The 15,471-nt window shown below is 47.9% G+C and overlaps 1 protein-coding gene across 1 annotated transcript in view; it reads right to left on the minus strand.

The window, feature by feature from the left end:
* The window catches only part of map3k3 (mitogen-activated protein kinase kinase kinase 3), a 158,650-nt gene extending 153,041 nt beyond the window's left edge, over positions 1-5,609 (minus strand). The window contains exon 1 of the mRNA XM_043675368.2: positions 5,333-5,609. The gene's annotated coding sequence lies outside the window, so the exon portion shown is untranslated. The remainder of the gene's footprint in view (positions 1-5,332) is intronic.
* Between the last annotated feature and the right edge of the window lie 9,862 nt (positions 5,610-15,471).

Below are 15,471 nucleotides of genomic sequence, written 5' to 3' on the forward strand. Positions count from 1 at the left end.
TCCGGTTGTCAGCTCCAGCTCACCGCTGCAGTGGCCGGTAAGTTGGGTCCAGGTTGTGCTTATTGATTGAATCTGTGGATGAGTGCCATGCCTCTAGGAATTCCCTGGCTGTTCTCTGTTTGGCTTGTCCTATAATAGTAGTGTTGTCCCAGTCGAACTCATGTTGCTTGTCATCTGAGTGTGTGGCTCCTAAGGACTAGCCACACTACCATACATCAAAAATATTTCTGAACTGACAGCCAGACTACTGCGACCACTAGGACTCATAACAGCACGCAAACCAACAGCCACTCTCAGACAACAACTCACCAGGATGAAGGACACAATACCCAGCATGAGCAAAACCAATGTAGTGTACAAAATCCCACGTAAGGACTGCACAAAACACTACATAGGACAAACAGGAAGACAGCTAACGATCCGCATCCATGAACACCAACTAGCCACGAAACGACACGACCAGCTATCCTTAGTAGCCACATACACAGATGACAAGCAACATGAGTTCGATTGGGACAACACTACTATTATAGAACAAGCCAAACAGAGAACAGCCAGGGAATTCCTAGAGGCATGGCACTCATCCACAGATTCAATCAATAAGCACATCGACCTGGACCCAATATACCGGCCACTGCAGCGGACAGCTGGAACTGACAACCGGAAGCGGCAGAGACAAACCACTATAAATGCCAGAGGAAACATCACAGAAGCGCTTCACGGGAGGCTCCCAAGCACTGAGGGTGTCACCTAGACAGAGGACGAAACGACTGCAACACAAATTCCCAGCTCGGCGAACAGAACCACAACAAGTACCCGAGTTACAATCTTCTCCCAAACTTTGAGCAATATTATATTTGTTAACTTCCAAACTGCTGGGTGGGGCTCTTGTGGTGCAGTGGTAGTGTCCCGATATCAGGGCCAGAAGATTCAGGTTGAAGTCCCACCTATTCCAAAGGTAAATCATAACATGCCCAAACAGTTTGATTTAAAATACTTTGTCCTATCTGTTGGGACCATTTCCAGAATCTACAGACTTGTTGAAAATCACAGTTGGTGTATCTCTGTAGCCAAAAATTTTATAACTCTAAACGTAGTCTGATGCACAACTTCTCTTTCAATGTGAAGACGGACAAAATATTGATTCAATGGCTCTACCATTTTCTCATTCCCCATAATGACTTCCCCTGTCTCTGCTTCTATAGGACCAGCATTTGATTTAACTCCTGTCTTCATGTTTAAATGCTTGTCAAAGCTCCTGTGTATCCGTGGTTTTTTTTTACTTCATATTCTGTTTTCTTCCCTTTTTATTAACTTTTTGGAGGCAATTTGTTGGTTTCTGAAACACTGCCCATCCTCAGGCTCATGATGGTCTTATGCCCAATCTTTGCTCCATTGGTAGTTCTGCAAAATGTTACAGGAGAAATCTGCAAATCCGAATGGGGTAAGAAACTCAAATCAAAAATGACAAATTGGACTCGTGCATTAAAGCCATTGTTCCTAACATGGAAGGAATCCATTGCCTCAGTTTGTTTTTCTTTTCCCACGCCACCTCACTTAACTGACTATCTCTATGCATCTTCTGAGCTTGACTACCTCCACACTTTGTTGCTCAACATGAATAATTTCCCCTTCATATTCACGCTCTCATTACTGACTATTCTCAGATTCAATACTTCTAAGGCATGCCTCTCAATTTCCTAGCTCCAATTAAAATCCAAACGTCTATTAAAACTGAAGCTCTTCCACTCTCTGATGTTTTGCCATTCTTCCCCCCACTCTTCATCTCTTAGTCACCTCAACACGCAATTGGTCAAATAATACTTTAAAATCTCCATCACTATGCTTCCCTTATGCAAATACTAACAAACATGACAAACCTTACCTCTTTCAAGCTTTCACCCTCAAAAGATTCAGTGCTCTATTCGTTTGCCACTTCAGTGGTAACACATTCCCAATTCTAATATCTGACCCAATGATACCCCCAATGTTTCCAAAACCCAAACCCTTCCAAAAACCATTTCCCACCTTCTTCTCAAACCACAATGCAAAAGAGGCTGTATTTAACTGACAGGGTCATTATCAGACCTCTCCTTCATACTATATTGTTGTGCTGCTATCTCATCCATTAAAGATAACTGACTACATAGTCTATACTACATCTATTTATCTGAATAAATTAAGAACATTATGCAGTACCACTGTGTTGCTTGGCTAATTTATTGTTTTATTCCACCTTGGCTCTGATAGATAATAACATGTTCAGCACATCTCCATCTATCCAATTTTACTCTGATTAGTTGCATCGGGGCAGAACACTGCTCGGCAACACGCCCATGTGTACACCGATGTTGGATTTTTCTTTGTATATGCTACACCATTGCAGGATGATTACACGAAAATATCCTACACTGAATTCTCTACATTTAAAACATTGCCTGGAAAATTGTGCATTGCTTTTGTAAGGCCATATCAGAAAAGCTTGGCTTACCTTCGTTCTCTTCAACAAGATCACCCAACTGGAAGTGTCAGTTTTGCAAATGTGCACTGATGATGTCTTGGATATCTTAAATAAGAGCTGAAAATGTGTTGCTGGAAAAGCGCAGCAGGTCAGGCAGCATCCAGGGAACAGGAGAATCGACGTTTCGGGCATAAGCCCTTCTTCAGGAAGCTCTGATCTCCAGCATCTGCAGACCTCACTTTCTCCTCATATCTTAAATAAGCTTTGCCTGACTGTGCTACAGTATTTCAGCATGATCTGCACTGCTCTGCGAATCTTCATTTGTATACATTACTGAACTAAGGTATATAAAATGAATTCAAGCATATTAGCTCCACATTGCATTATAATATCTAAGAACATTTTACACTTAGAGTCATAGAGGTGTACAGCACGGAAACAGACCCTTCAGTCCAACTCGTCCATGCTAACCAGATATCCCAACCCAATCTAGTCCCACCTGCCAGCACCCGGCCCATATCCCTCCAAACCCTTCCTATTCATATACCCATGCAAATGCGTCTTAAATGTTGCAATTGTACCAGCCTCCACCACATCCTCTGGCAGCTCATTCCATACACGTACCACCCTCTGCGTGAAAAGGTTGCCCCTTAGGTCTCTTTTACATCTTTCCCCTCTCACCCTAAACCTATGCCTTCAACTTCTGGACTCCCCTACCCTAGTGAAAAGGCCTTGTCTATTTATCGTACCCATGCCCCACATGATTTTATAAACTTCTATAAAGTCACCAGCATTCCAGGGTAAACAGCCCTAGCCTCTTCAACCTCTCCCTATAGTTCAAATCCTCCAACCCTGGCAACATCCTTGTAAATCTTTTCTGAATCCTTTCAAGTTTCACAACATCTTTCTGATAAGGAGGAGACCAGAATTGCATGCAATATTCCAACAGTGACCTAACCAACAGCCGCAACATGACCTCCCAACTCCTGTACTCAATACTCTGACCAATAAAGGAAAGCATACCAAAACACCTCCTTCACTATCCTATCTACCTGCGACTCTACTTTCAAGGAGCTATGAACCTGCACTCCAAGGTCTCTTTGTTCAGCAACACTCCCTAGGACTTTACCATTAAGTATATAAGTCCTGCTAAGCTTTGCTCTTCCAAAATGCAGCACATCACTTTTATCTGAATTAAACTCCATCTGCCACTCCTCAGCCCATTGGTTCATCCGATCAAGATCCCGTTGTCATCTGAGGTAACCTTCTTTGCTGTCCACTACACCTCGAATTTTGGTGTCATCTGCAAACTTACTAACTCTACCTCTTATATAAATGATTTGGGTGTGAGCTTAAATGACAAGTAGTAGTGGGCCCAGCATCGATCCTTGTGTCACTCCAATGATCGCAGGCTTCCAATCTCCACCAACAATCCCTGCCTTCTACCTTTAAGCCAGTTCTGTATCCTAATTGCTAGTTTATTCAATAAATCTGTATGACAATGTTTGCAATGGCTCTGTACTTGCAGGATACAGAAGTGGTGAATGGCAAGTTTTGTTATTTGTAAGATAATTCTTTATGCTCAATTTAGTATTTTATGTAATTTTCTGCTCTGTCTCAGTATGTCTTAATTAGTGACATGATTATGAAACACAAGATACTATAAAACTCCATTATATTCTACAACAATATAACTCTGTATACCACCATAACATTGCTGACGTATTGGGATTACCATTGGCTAGAGACTGAACTGAACAAGCAATATAAACACTGTGGCTACAAGAAGAGGTCAGAGGCTGGGAACTCTGCTGTGAGTAACTCACTCCCCAAAGTTTGTCCAGTATCTAAAGGGCACAAGCTAAGAATACAGTCAAATGCACTTCAAACAGCTTGTTAGCATCAAGGACAAAGCAGTCCACTCAATTGGTACCAAATGCACCAGAATGGCAGCAATGAGCAACCAGCCATCAGATGTACTGCAGCAACTCAACAGGTTCCCATTAAAGTATATCCAAAACGACCAACTTCAATCACCCGAAAGGATAATGCCAGCAGATGCATGAAACACCAACTAAAGTTCACCTCTAAGCTACACACCTCCCCCACTTGGAACTAAATTGTCACTGTCAAAATACTGAACCTCAACCCTAACAGCACTACAGTCATACCTACCTGCATATCATTATGCCCCTCTACTCCATTGACAAAAGCAGTTCAATGCAGCTAAGGGGGAAGCAGGGAGTGGGCAATAAATTATGCCATTGCCACCAATGCTCACACTCTAGCAGCAAATGTAAAAACAAACTAAAGAAGCATTTTTAAGTCTGTTCTGCAGTGTACAGTACCTGCATCTTCTGTTTATTCAATAAGGCCGCATTAATCTCTCGTATTACACTTGTATTAGCATTTCATATTCAGCGCTATAAAGTAGTGTGATCTGTGCAATCTCTCCACAAATGCATTCATGTATCCCCACGTATTATGTACGTGTCCATTAGCACACATGCGTTTTACCCTGTGTTTTGCAATATTTGGATCGGTATCATATTTGAAACCAGCTGTCAATGTATAACAGCATATGCTAAACACGATCTGAATACCATCATTTGAACAACGTATTTCAACTCACATTTGGATATTGTGCAAAACCCAAGGTATTTTGCACTAACAATGCATTTGAAGCGACAAAGTCCCTAACCCCGGCAGATTGCACAGCAACTCTGCAAACTGCGCTTTTATGTTCCCAGCAACGGTTCAACACACACAGACAGCGCTAAACCTCAGAGTTATCCAAAAGCATTAGTAAGTCCCAGGATATTCAGCTCAGTCTATGCACGGCCGGTTGTGCGGTGCACGCTCTCAGTGTACCTGCATTTGTGTCCTGTGGTCGGTTTGCCGCCGGTTTTGGGAACGTCCCGGTGGTCTCCGGCCTTGCCGCCTGGGCCGCCTACTCCACAGTCTCCGGTTTGACCCGGGGCTCTGGGCCCCTCGCTCCGCTGCCTGCACGATTTAGCCCCGACACCGCGCAGGTACCACCGTCTCCATGGCGTTTGCGAATCGGACGGGCCCCAGCCCCCAGAGGTGCACGAACGGGCTACACTGGGCCGCACAACGAGCGGCTCTTCCGGAGCAACAACCCGAAAAACTCCGGCCTCCTGTGGCCACGCACGCGCAGCGCGCCGGAGGCCGGCGACCACAGCCGGATGCGCCTGCGTAGAGTGCTGGCCCTGGTGACGGTGGCCGGGTGCGTCTGCGTAGAGTACCGGGCCCGGGACGTCCGCCGGCTCCGCATGCGCAGAACCGGGACCGGGGGGGCAGGCAGACGCATGCGCAGCGCGGGAAAGTGCGGACGTTAAAGTGCGTTCATGGCGGAAGTGAGGAAATGGCTGAAATAAAATGGAGTGGTTTAAGGAAAGGCTTAAGGCGGAGAATAAAAGGACGGAAAAGTTTAGGAGCGCGTGGCGGTGAGGTCGGTGTGAGCAGAGGTAAGGTCCTGAATGAAGAGTATGAGGAGAGTGGGTAGGGCGAGGTCAGCCAGGTGAGTATGCAGCCCCCAATGGGGGGGGTGGCCATGGAAACGACTTTCTGATCCACACTGTTCCAGTCGGAGCTCTGTTGTAACCATGCTTCGGGTTGTCCTAGGTACTTGGTGTCTAGAGGCTGCACTGTCTTGTTAGACTAGTGCTACTCATGTGTCCCATTCATTTTTAGCTTGAATAATGCTCTCACTCTGGTAATTCTGAAAGTTCTTCATTCCTGCTGACATACATTATGCTGGTGTTGATCATTTCTCTGCTTTGCTTGTGTTAAGAGTGGCAAGGCTTTTACATCTTTTTGTGTGTAAAAAATTCTGACCATAGAACATAGAAGAATACAGCGCAGTACAGGCCCTTCGGCCCTCGATGTTGCGCCGATCCAAGCCCACCTAACCTACACTAGCCCACTATCCTCCATATGCCTATCCAATGCCTGCTTAAATGCCCATAATGAGGGAGAGTCCGCCACTGCCACTGGCAGGGCATTCCATGAACTCACGACTCGCTGAGTAAAGAACCTACCCCTAACATTTGTCCTATACCTACCCCCCCTTAATTTAAAGCTATGCCCCCTTGTAATAGCTGACTCCATACGAGGAAAAAGATTCTCACTGTCGACCCTATCTAAACCCCTAATCATCTTATACACCTCTATCAAGTCACCCCTAAACCTTCTTTTCTCCAATGAAAACAACCCCAAGTGCCTCAGCCTTTCCTCATACGATCTTTCTACCATACCAGGCAACATCCTGGTAAACCTCCTCTGCACTCGTTCCAGTGCCTCCACATCCTTCCTATAATATGGCGACCAAAACTGCACACAATACTCCAGATGTGGCCGCACCAGAGTCCTATACAACTGCAACATGACCTCAGTACTCCGGAACTCAATTCCTCTACCAATAAAAGCCAGTACGCCATATGCCTTCTTCACCGCACTATTTACCTGGGTGGCAACTTTCAAAGATTTGTGTACATGGACACCAAGATCCCTCTGCTCATCCACACTACCAAGTATCCGACCGTTAGCCTAGTACCCCATCTTTTTATTACTCTTACCAAAGTGAATCACCTCACACTTAGCTACATTGAACTCCATTTGCCACCTTTCTGCCCAGTTCTGCAGCTTATCTATATCCCGCTGTAACCTGCCACATCCTTCCTCACTGTCTACAACTCCTCCGACTTTCGTATCATCCGCAAACTTGCTCACCCAACCTTCTAAGCCCTCCTCCAGGTCATTTATAAAAATGACAAACAGCAATGGTCCCAAAACAGATCCTTGCGGAACACCGCTAGTGACGGCACTCCAAGATGAACCTTTGCCATCAACTACTACCCTCTGTCTTCTTCCAGCCAGCCAACTCCTAATCCAAACCTCCAACTCACCCTCAATGCCATACCTCTGTATTTTTTGCAGTAGTCTACCATGGGGAACCTTATCAAACGCCTTACTAAAATCCATATACACCACATCTACTGCTTTCCCCTCGTCCACCTCCTTAGTCACCTTCTCAAAGAATTCAATAAGGTTTGTGAGGCACGACATGCCCTTCACAAAACCATGCTGACTATCCTTGATCACATTATTCCTATCCAGATGTTCATAAATCCTATCCCTTACAATTCTCTCTAAGATTTTGCCCACAACAGAAGTGAGACTCACCGGCCTATAGTTACTAGAGTTATCCCTAATCCCCTTCTTGAACAAGGGAACCACATTTGCTAGCCTCCAATCTTCTGGCACTACTCCTGTAGACAACGAGGACATAAAAATCAAGGCCAATGGCTCTGCAATCTCCTCCCTTGCTTCCCAGAGAATCCGAGGATAAATGCCATCAGGCCCAGGGGACTTATCTATTTTCACCCTTTCCAGAATTTCCAACACCTCTTCTCTACATACCTCAAAGCCATCCATTCTACTTAATTGTGACTCAGTACTCACATTGGCAACAATGTCCTGTTCCTGATTGAATACTGACGAAAAGTATTCATTCAGTGTCTCCCCAATCTCTTCAGCCTCCACACTCAACTTCCCACTACGACTGGACCTATTCCTACCCTAGTCATTCTTTTATTCCTGACATACCTATAGAAAGCCTTAGGGTTTTCCCTAATCCTACCAACTAAGGACCTTTCATGTCCCCTCCTTGCTGCTCTTAGCTCTCTCTTCAGGTCCTTCCTGGCTACCTTATAACTCTTAATTGCCCCAATTGAACCTTCACGCCTCATCTTTACATAGGCCGCCCTCTTCCATTTAACAAGGGATTCCAATTCCTTATTAAACCACGGCTCCCTCACACGACCCTTTCCTCCCTGCCTGACGGGCACATACTTATCAAGGACACTCAATAGTTGCTCCTTGAACAAGCTCCACATATCAATTACACCCTTGCCTTGAAGCTTACTTTTCCAGGCCACACATCCTAAGTCATGCCTCACAGCATCATAATTTCCCTGCCCCCATCTATAACTCTTGCCCTGTAGTACACACTTATCCCTCTCCATCACTAGAGTAAAGGTCACCAAATTGTGGTCACTGTCCCCAAAGTGCTCACCTACCTCTAATTCTAACACCTGGCCTGGTTCACTACCCAGAACCAAATCCAGTATGGCCTCACCTCTTGTTGGCCTATCTACATATTGTGTCAGGAAACCCTCCTGCACATATTGGACAAACACTGACCCATCTAACGAACTTGAGCTATAGCTTTCCCAATTAATATCAGGAAAGTTAAAGTCCCCCATAACAACCACCCTATTACTTTCACTCTTCTCTTGAATCATCCTCGCAATCCTTTCTTCTACGTTTCTAGGACTATTAGGAGGCCTGTAAAAAAACTCCTAACAGGGTGAGCTCACCTTTCCTATTCCTAACCTCAACCCAAACTACCTCAGATGGCGAGTCTTCATCCATCGTCCTTTCCACAGCTGTAATACTATCTTTGACAAGCAATGCCACACCTCCCCCTCTTTTATCCCCACCTCTGACCCTACTAAAACATTTAAACCCTGGAACCTGCAACAGCCAATCCTGTCCCTGTTCTACCCATGTCTCCGTAATAGCCACAACATTGAAGTCCCAGGTACCAACCCACGCTGCAAGTTCACCTACCTTATTTCGTATACTTCTTGCATTGAAGTATACACACTTCAAACCACTTTCCTGTTTACAGGAACCCTCCTTTGAAATTGATGCTATGTTCCTAACCTCCCTACACTCCAGGTCCTGCACCCTAAAGCTACAGTCTGGGTTCCCATGCCCCTGCAGAGTTAGTTTAAACCCCCCCCCCCCCCCCAAGAGCACTAGCAAACCTCCCACCAAGGATACTGGTGCCCCTCAGATTCAGGTGTAGACCATCCTGTTTATAGAGGTCCCACCTTCCCCAGAAAGAACCCCAGTTATCCAAATACCGGAATCCCTCCCTCCTGCACCATCCCTGTAGCCACGCATTTAACTGTTCTCTCTCCCTATTCCTCGACTCTCTATCACGTGGCACGGGAAACAAACCAGAGACAACAACTCTGTTCGTTCTAACTCTGAGCTTCCAACCTAGCTCCCTGAAAGCCTGCCTAACATCCTCAGCGCTCCTCCTACCTATGTCATTGGTGCCAAAGTGGACCACGACTTCGGGCTGCTCCCCCTCCCCCTTAAGGACCCGGAAAACACGATCAGAGACGTCACGTACCCTTGCACCTGGGGGGCAACATACCAAACGTGAGTCTCTCTCGTTCCCACAAATCCTCCTATCTGTGCCCCGAACTATCGAGTCCCCAATTACTATTGCCCTGCTCTTCTCCACCCTTCCCTTCTGAGTAACGGGGACAGGCTCCGTGCCAGAGGCCTGAGCCCAGTTACTTGCCCCTGGTAAGTCGTCCCCCCCACAAGTATCCAAAACGGTATACTTGTTCTTGAGGGGAACGGCCGCAGGGGGTCCCTGCACTGGCTGCTTCCTCCCAGTCCCCCTCACTGTCACCCATCTATCTGCCATCTTTGGAGTTACTACTTCCTTAAAGCTCCGATCTATGACCCCCTCTGCCTCCCGAATGATCCTAAATTCATCCAACTCCAGCTCCAGTTCCCTAACACGGTCTTGGAGGAGCTGGAGATGGGTGCACTTCCTGCAAGTGTTTTCAGCAGGGACAACCATGGCATCCCTCACCTCAAACATGTTGCAAGAGGAACATTGCACTGCCTTCACTGCCATCCCTCTGAAAGTAACCTTTTGTGAAAAAAAAAACTGGGTCTAAAGAATACAACAAGCAAAATGCAGCACTTACCTACTTACCACAACGGGTCTTATTATTTAGGTTAGAGGAGGAGGGCGGGTTGGAGACACTACCTCTGTAGTGCCTCGGGTTCTTCTCCTGTGCGCTTTTAAAGGGAAAAAAACCTACCCGGCTGCCCCTCCGGTCTTCGTCACTTCCCCCGCTGCTCCCGCTCTTTCTGTAAAGAGAGAAAAAAACACCGCTGCCTGCTACCGGTAAGTAATTTTAAAACAAACTGTCTTACCTTAGCTGCTGCTTGCACTCAAAGTTTATTTATTTCTCATTCCAAAAACAATGCTTCATCATAGAGTCCCTACAGGTGTGGAAATAGGCCATTTGGCCCAACAGGTTTGCATGAACCCTCTGAAGAGGATCCCACCCAGACCTTATCCCTATAGCCCGACGTTCCACCAAGCCTGCACATCCCTGGACATTATGGACAATTCAGCATTGCCAATCTGCCTAACTTGCACAGACTTTGGACTGTGGGAGGAAGCCTATGCAGACACAGGGAGAATGTTCAAACTGCATGCAAACTTATTGGGGGGCAATACCAGATGAAGACCTAGGTCAACACTGCACTGCCCAATTCTACCTCTTACCCAGAATCCACAAACCTGGCTGCCCCTGTTAACCTATTGTCTCTGCCTGTACTAATATGATTGGCTGAACTGGTCCTCACCCTCAACAATTTCTCCTTCAAATCCTCCCACTTACATCAGACCATGGGCACCCGCATGGGTACCAGCTATGCCTGCCTCCATAGGGTATGTGGAACAGTCCATCTTCCACAGTTAGACCAGCACCACCTCCACCTTTTCTTCTGCAACATTGATGACTGTATTGGCATCACCCCATGCTCCCATGAGGAGTTGACCTTCCACCCTGACCCTTCCATCCCCCAACTCCCTCCCCTTCCTGGATCTCTCCATCTTCAGTGACCGACTCAACACTGACATCGATTTCAAACCCGAATTGAGAGTGTGGTGTTGGAAGAGCACTGCAGGTCAGACAGCATCCAATGAGCAGGAGAATCAATGTTTTGGAAATAAGCCCTTCATTAGAAACTAGGCTAGTGAGCAAGAGGGTAGAGAGATAAATGGGAGGGGGCTGATCTTGGGGGGAAGGTAGCTAGGAGTGCAATAGGTAGCTGAAGGTGGCATAATGATAGCTTGGAGAGGAGGGTGGAGCACATAAGTGGGAAGGAGGATGGGCAGGTCCTGAAGGTGGTGCCGAGTTGGAAGGTTGGATCTGGGATATGGTGGGGGGTTGGGGAACTGAGGAAACTGGTGAAATCCACATTGATCCTGTGCGGTTGGAGGGTCCCGTGGTGGAAGATGAGGCATTCTTCCTCCAGGTGTCGGGTGGTTAAGGTTTGGCGATGGAGGAGGCTCAGCGCCTACATGTCCTTGGTGGAGTGGGCGGGTGAGTTAGTGTTCGGCCATGGGGTGGTGAAGTTGCTTCACGTGTGTGTCCTGGAGATGTTCTCTGAAGCAATGCGAAGCCTAATCGGAATATCACTTCCACCCCCGTTGTGGCTGCTACCACAGCCGCTTCTGTCCCCAGTGACATCACCTACGCCATGCCAGCCTCCGCGGCTGCTGCCATCACAACTACCTCCGCCCCCACTGAAGTCACTCACCTGAACACCACCGACAGCATTGCCAACATTACGTGTTACACCAATTCTGCCGCCATGGATCCCATAGTTACCAGCTCTGCATTCTTCCCACCCCCACCTTCCCGACACCCAGGTTGAGTATCACTTCCATCAGTGATGTCACCCTTGGTCTCTCTACTATCATGTTCACTACAGTTACAGTCTGCACCCCAACTCCAACCCTACACCAGCTCCTAGCTCCCAGCCCTGCAGTATTTTCACCACTACACCCCCCCCCCCCAGACCCCCACTACCTCACTGAGAACGAATGATCAGTCCTCAGCAAAGGCCTATCTTCATCGCCCTCCACTCCTACATCATCAAATTTGACATGTGTTGCAACATCAAACATTTCTTGTTCCTCCTCTGGGCTTACATTTCCCAACAAGATTCCCACCTACAATCCGAGGACTGTTTCTCCCACCTCCAACACACCCCATCCACCTGGACACCCCATGCTGGTCAGTCACCCACCCTTAATCTCTTTATTTCCAACTGCCGCCAGAACATTGACGACCTCAACCTGTCCACCTTCCCCCCCCCCCCCCCCCCCCCCCCACCCTCACCCTCACCTATCCCAACCTCTCATGCTTGCAATGTGCAGCCCTCCCCCTCTCTGCTCCAACCCCAACCTCACCATCAAACCAGCAGACAAGGGGGAGCACAGTAGTAGTTTGGTGCACTGACCTCTACACTGCTGAAGCCAGGTGCCAACTCACAGACTCCTCCTCCTACTGCACCCTTGACCATGACCTTACCTCCCATCACCAAATCATCGTCTCCCAGACCGTACACAACCTCCTCACCTCAGGGGATCTCTCAACCACAGCTTCCGACCTCATAGTTCAGGAACCTTGCACTACCCAGTTCTACCTCACACCCAAGAACCACAAGCCTGACTGCCCCAGCTAACTATCGTCTTCACCTGCTCCTGCCCCACCAAACTGACCTCCACATACCTTGATACTGTCCTATCCGCCCCCAGTCCAGGAACTCCCCACATACGTTTAGGTCACCACCCGTGGCCTCCACCACCTCCAAGACTTTTGTTTCCCTGGCTCCCAATGCCTTATCTTCATCATGGACATCCAGTCGCTATACACCTCTATCTGGCATGCGAAGGCCTCCAATCCCTCCCGACGTCCCCACCAGTACCCTTCCACTGACGCATTCATTCATTTGGCTGAACTGGTCCTCCTTCTCAATTTCTCCTTTGAATCCTCCCACTTCCACACCAAAAGGGTAGCCATGGGCACCCAAATGGGCCCCAGCTATGACTGCCTCTTCGTTGGTATGTGAAACAGTCCATCTTCCACTGCTGCACTGGCACCTTTTCCTCTGCTACATCAATGACTGTATAAGCGCCACCTTGTGCTCCAATGAGGAGTTTGAACAGTTCATCAATTTCACCAACACGTTTCACCACAATCTTAAGTTCACCTGGACCATCTCAGACACCTCCCTTCCCTTCCTGGACCTCCATCTCCATCAATGGTGACTGACTCAACTCGAACATCTTCTACAAACCCATCGACTCCCACAGCTATCTGGATTACACATCCTCCCACCAAAAGAGAAAATGCTGGAAAATCTCAGCAGGTCTGGCAGTATCTGTAAGGAGAGAAAAGAGCCGATGTTTTGAATCTAACTGACCCGTTGTCAAAGCCCTAGTACCTGTAATCCTAGAGGCTGCTGGGTGGAATTTGAGTTGAAATCCACGTGGAGTAGGTCGGAGGCGAAGACCGTCACTGAGGAAGAAAATATGGCTGTGGAAGTGAGTCTTAGTAAATACCTTGTCTAACACAGAAGAGGAAAGCAGTGAAGGTGGACAGGGGGAGAGAGACAAACAAAAATCCTGTCGAAGAGCAGTGCTTTTTCTCAAGGTAGGCATTCCTGGGAGAGAGGTGGCAGTGGTTTAAAGACTGGGTAAAAGCAAATTACTGCGGATGCTGGAATCTGAAACCAAAAGAGAAAATGCTGGAAAATCTCACAGGTATAGCAGCCTCTGTAAGGAGAGAGAAGAGCCGACGTTTCGAGTCTAACTGATCCTCTGACCCAGATGCTGCCAGACCTGCTGAGATTTTCCAGCATTTTCTCTTTTAGTTTCAGATTCCAGCATCTGCAGTAATTTGCTTTTTTTTTTACATATCCTCCCACCCTGCCACCTGTAAAAACGCTATCCCTTATTCCCAATTCCTCTACCTCCACTGCATCTGCTCCCAGGAGGACCAGTTCCACCACAGAACACACCAGATGGCTGTCTTCTTCAAAAACCGCAATTGCCCCTCCCACATGGTCGATGATGCCCTCCATTTCCTGCACCTCAGCCTTCGAACCCCACCCCTCCAACCGCGGCAAGGACAGAATCCCCGGTCCTCTCCTTCCACCCCACCAACCTCCAGATACAACACATCATCCTTCGCCATTTCCGCCACATACAAAAGGTCCCCATCATCAGGGATATATTTCCCTTCCCACCCCTTTCAGCATTCTGTAAAGATCATTCCCTCCGTGAGTCTCTTGTCAGGTCCACGTCTCCCCACTATCACATCCTCCCCTCCCGGCACCTTCCCCTGCAACTGCAAGAATTGCAAAACCTGCGCCCACACCTCCCCCCTCACCTCCATCCAAGGCCCCAAAGGAGCCTTCCACATCCATCAAAGTTTCATCTGCACTTTCACTGTATCTGTTTACTGTATGTTATTTACTGTATCTGTTTCTCCCAATGCATTCCCCTCTACGTTGGGGATTCGGGGTGCCTACTTACAGAACGCTTCCGAGAACATCTCCGGGTTACACGCATGAAGCAACCCACCACCCCATGGCCGAACACTTTAACTCCCCCTCCCACTCCGCCAAGCACTGTCCACATGACCTGTCCCACCTACCCATCTTCCTTCCCACCTATCTGCTCCAGCGTCCTCTCCGACCTATCACCATTACCCCCACCTTCATCTACCTAATGCACTCCCAGCTATTGTCTCTACCCCTCCCCCAAGCCCCACCCCCCTCCCATTTATCTTTCTACTCTCTTGGCTCCCAAGCCTCATTCCTGATGAAGGGCTTATGCCCAAAATGTCGATTCTTCCACACCTCGGATGCTACCTGACTAGCTGAGCTGTTCTCGACTGCACCTGCAACCCTCACTATTTATTTCAAACACGCCCATTCCCACAGCTAGGTTGACTACACCTCCTCCCACATCTCTCCCCGTGCCTGCCACCCCCCCCCCCCCACAGTCGCTGTAAAAATGCAATTTCTTACTCCCAATTCCTCCGTCTCCACCGTGTCTGTTCCCAGGAGGAGCAAGTCCATTCCAAGACATGCCAGGTGTCCTTGCATTTCAAGGATTGCAATTTTCCCTCCCATAATATCAACAATGCCCTCCAGTGCATCTCCTCCAGTTGCCACAACTCTGCCCTCTAATCTCACCCCTCCAACTGCAAGTATAATATCAACTGCGCCTCCCCCTCTCTCCCCCCCCCCCCCAAAAACCAGGTCCTCCCCATCCACTCCACTAATCTCCAGACACAACGCATTAC

The sequence above is a fragment of the Chiloscyllium plagiosum genome, unplaced genomic scaffold, assembly GCF_037043375.1.
Source record: "Chiloscyllium plagiosum isolate Xiang-an unplaced genomic scaffold, Cpla_swu_hap1 HiC_scaffold_32, whole genome shotgun sequence".
In the NCBI taxonomy this organism is placed as follows: Eukaryota; Metazoa; Chordata; class Chondrichthyes; order Orectolobiformes; family Hemiscylliidae; genus Chiloscyllium; species Chiloscyllium plagiosum.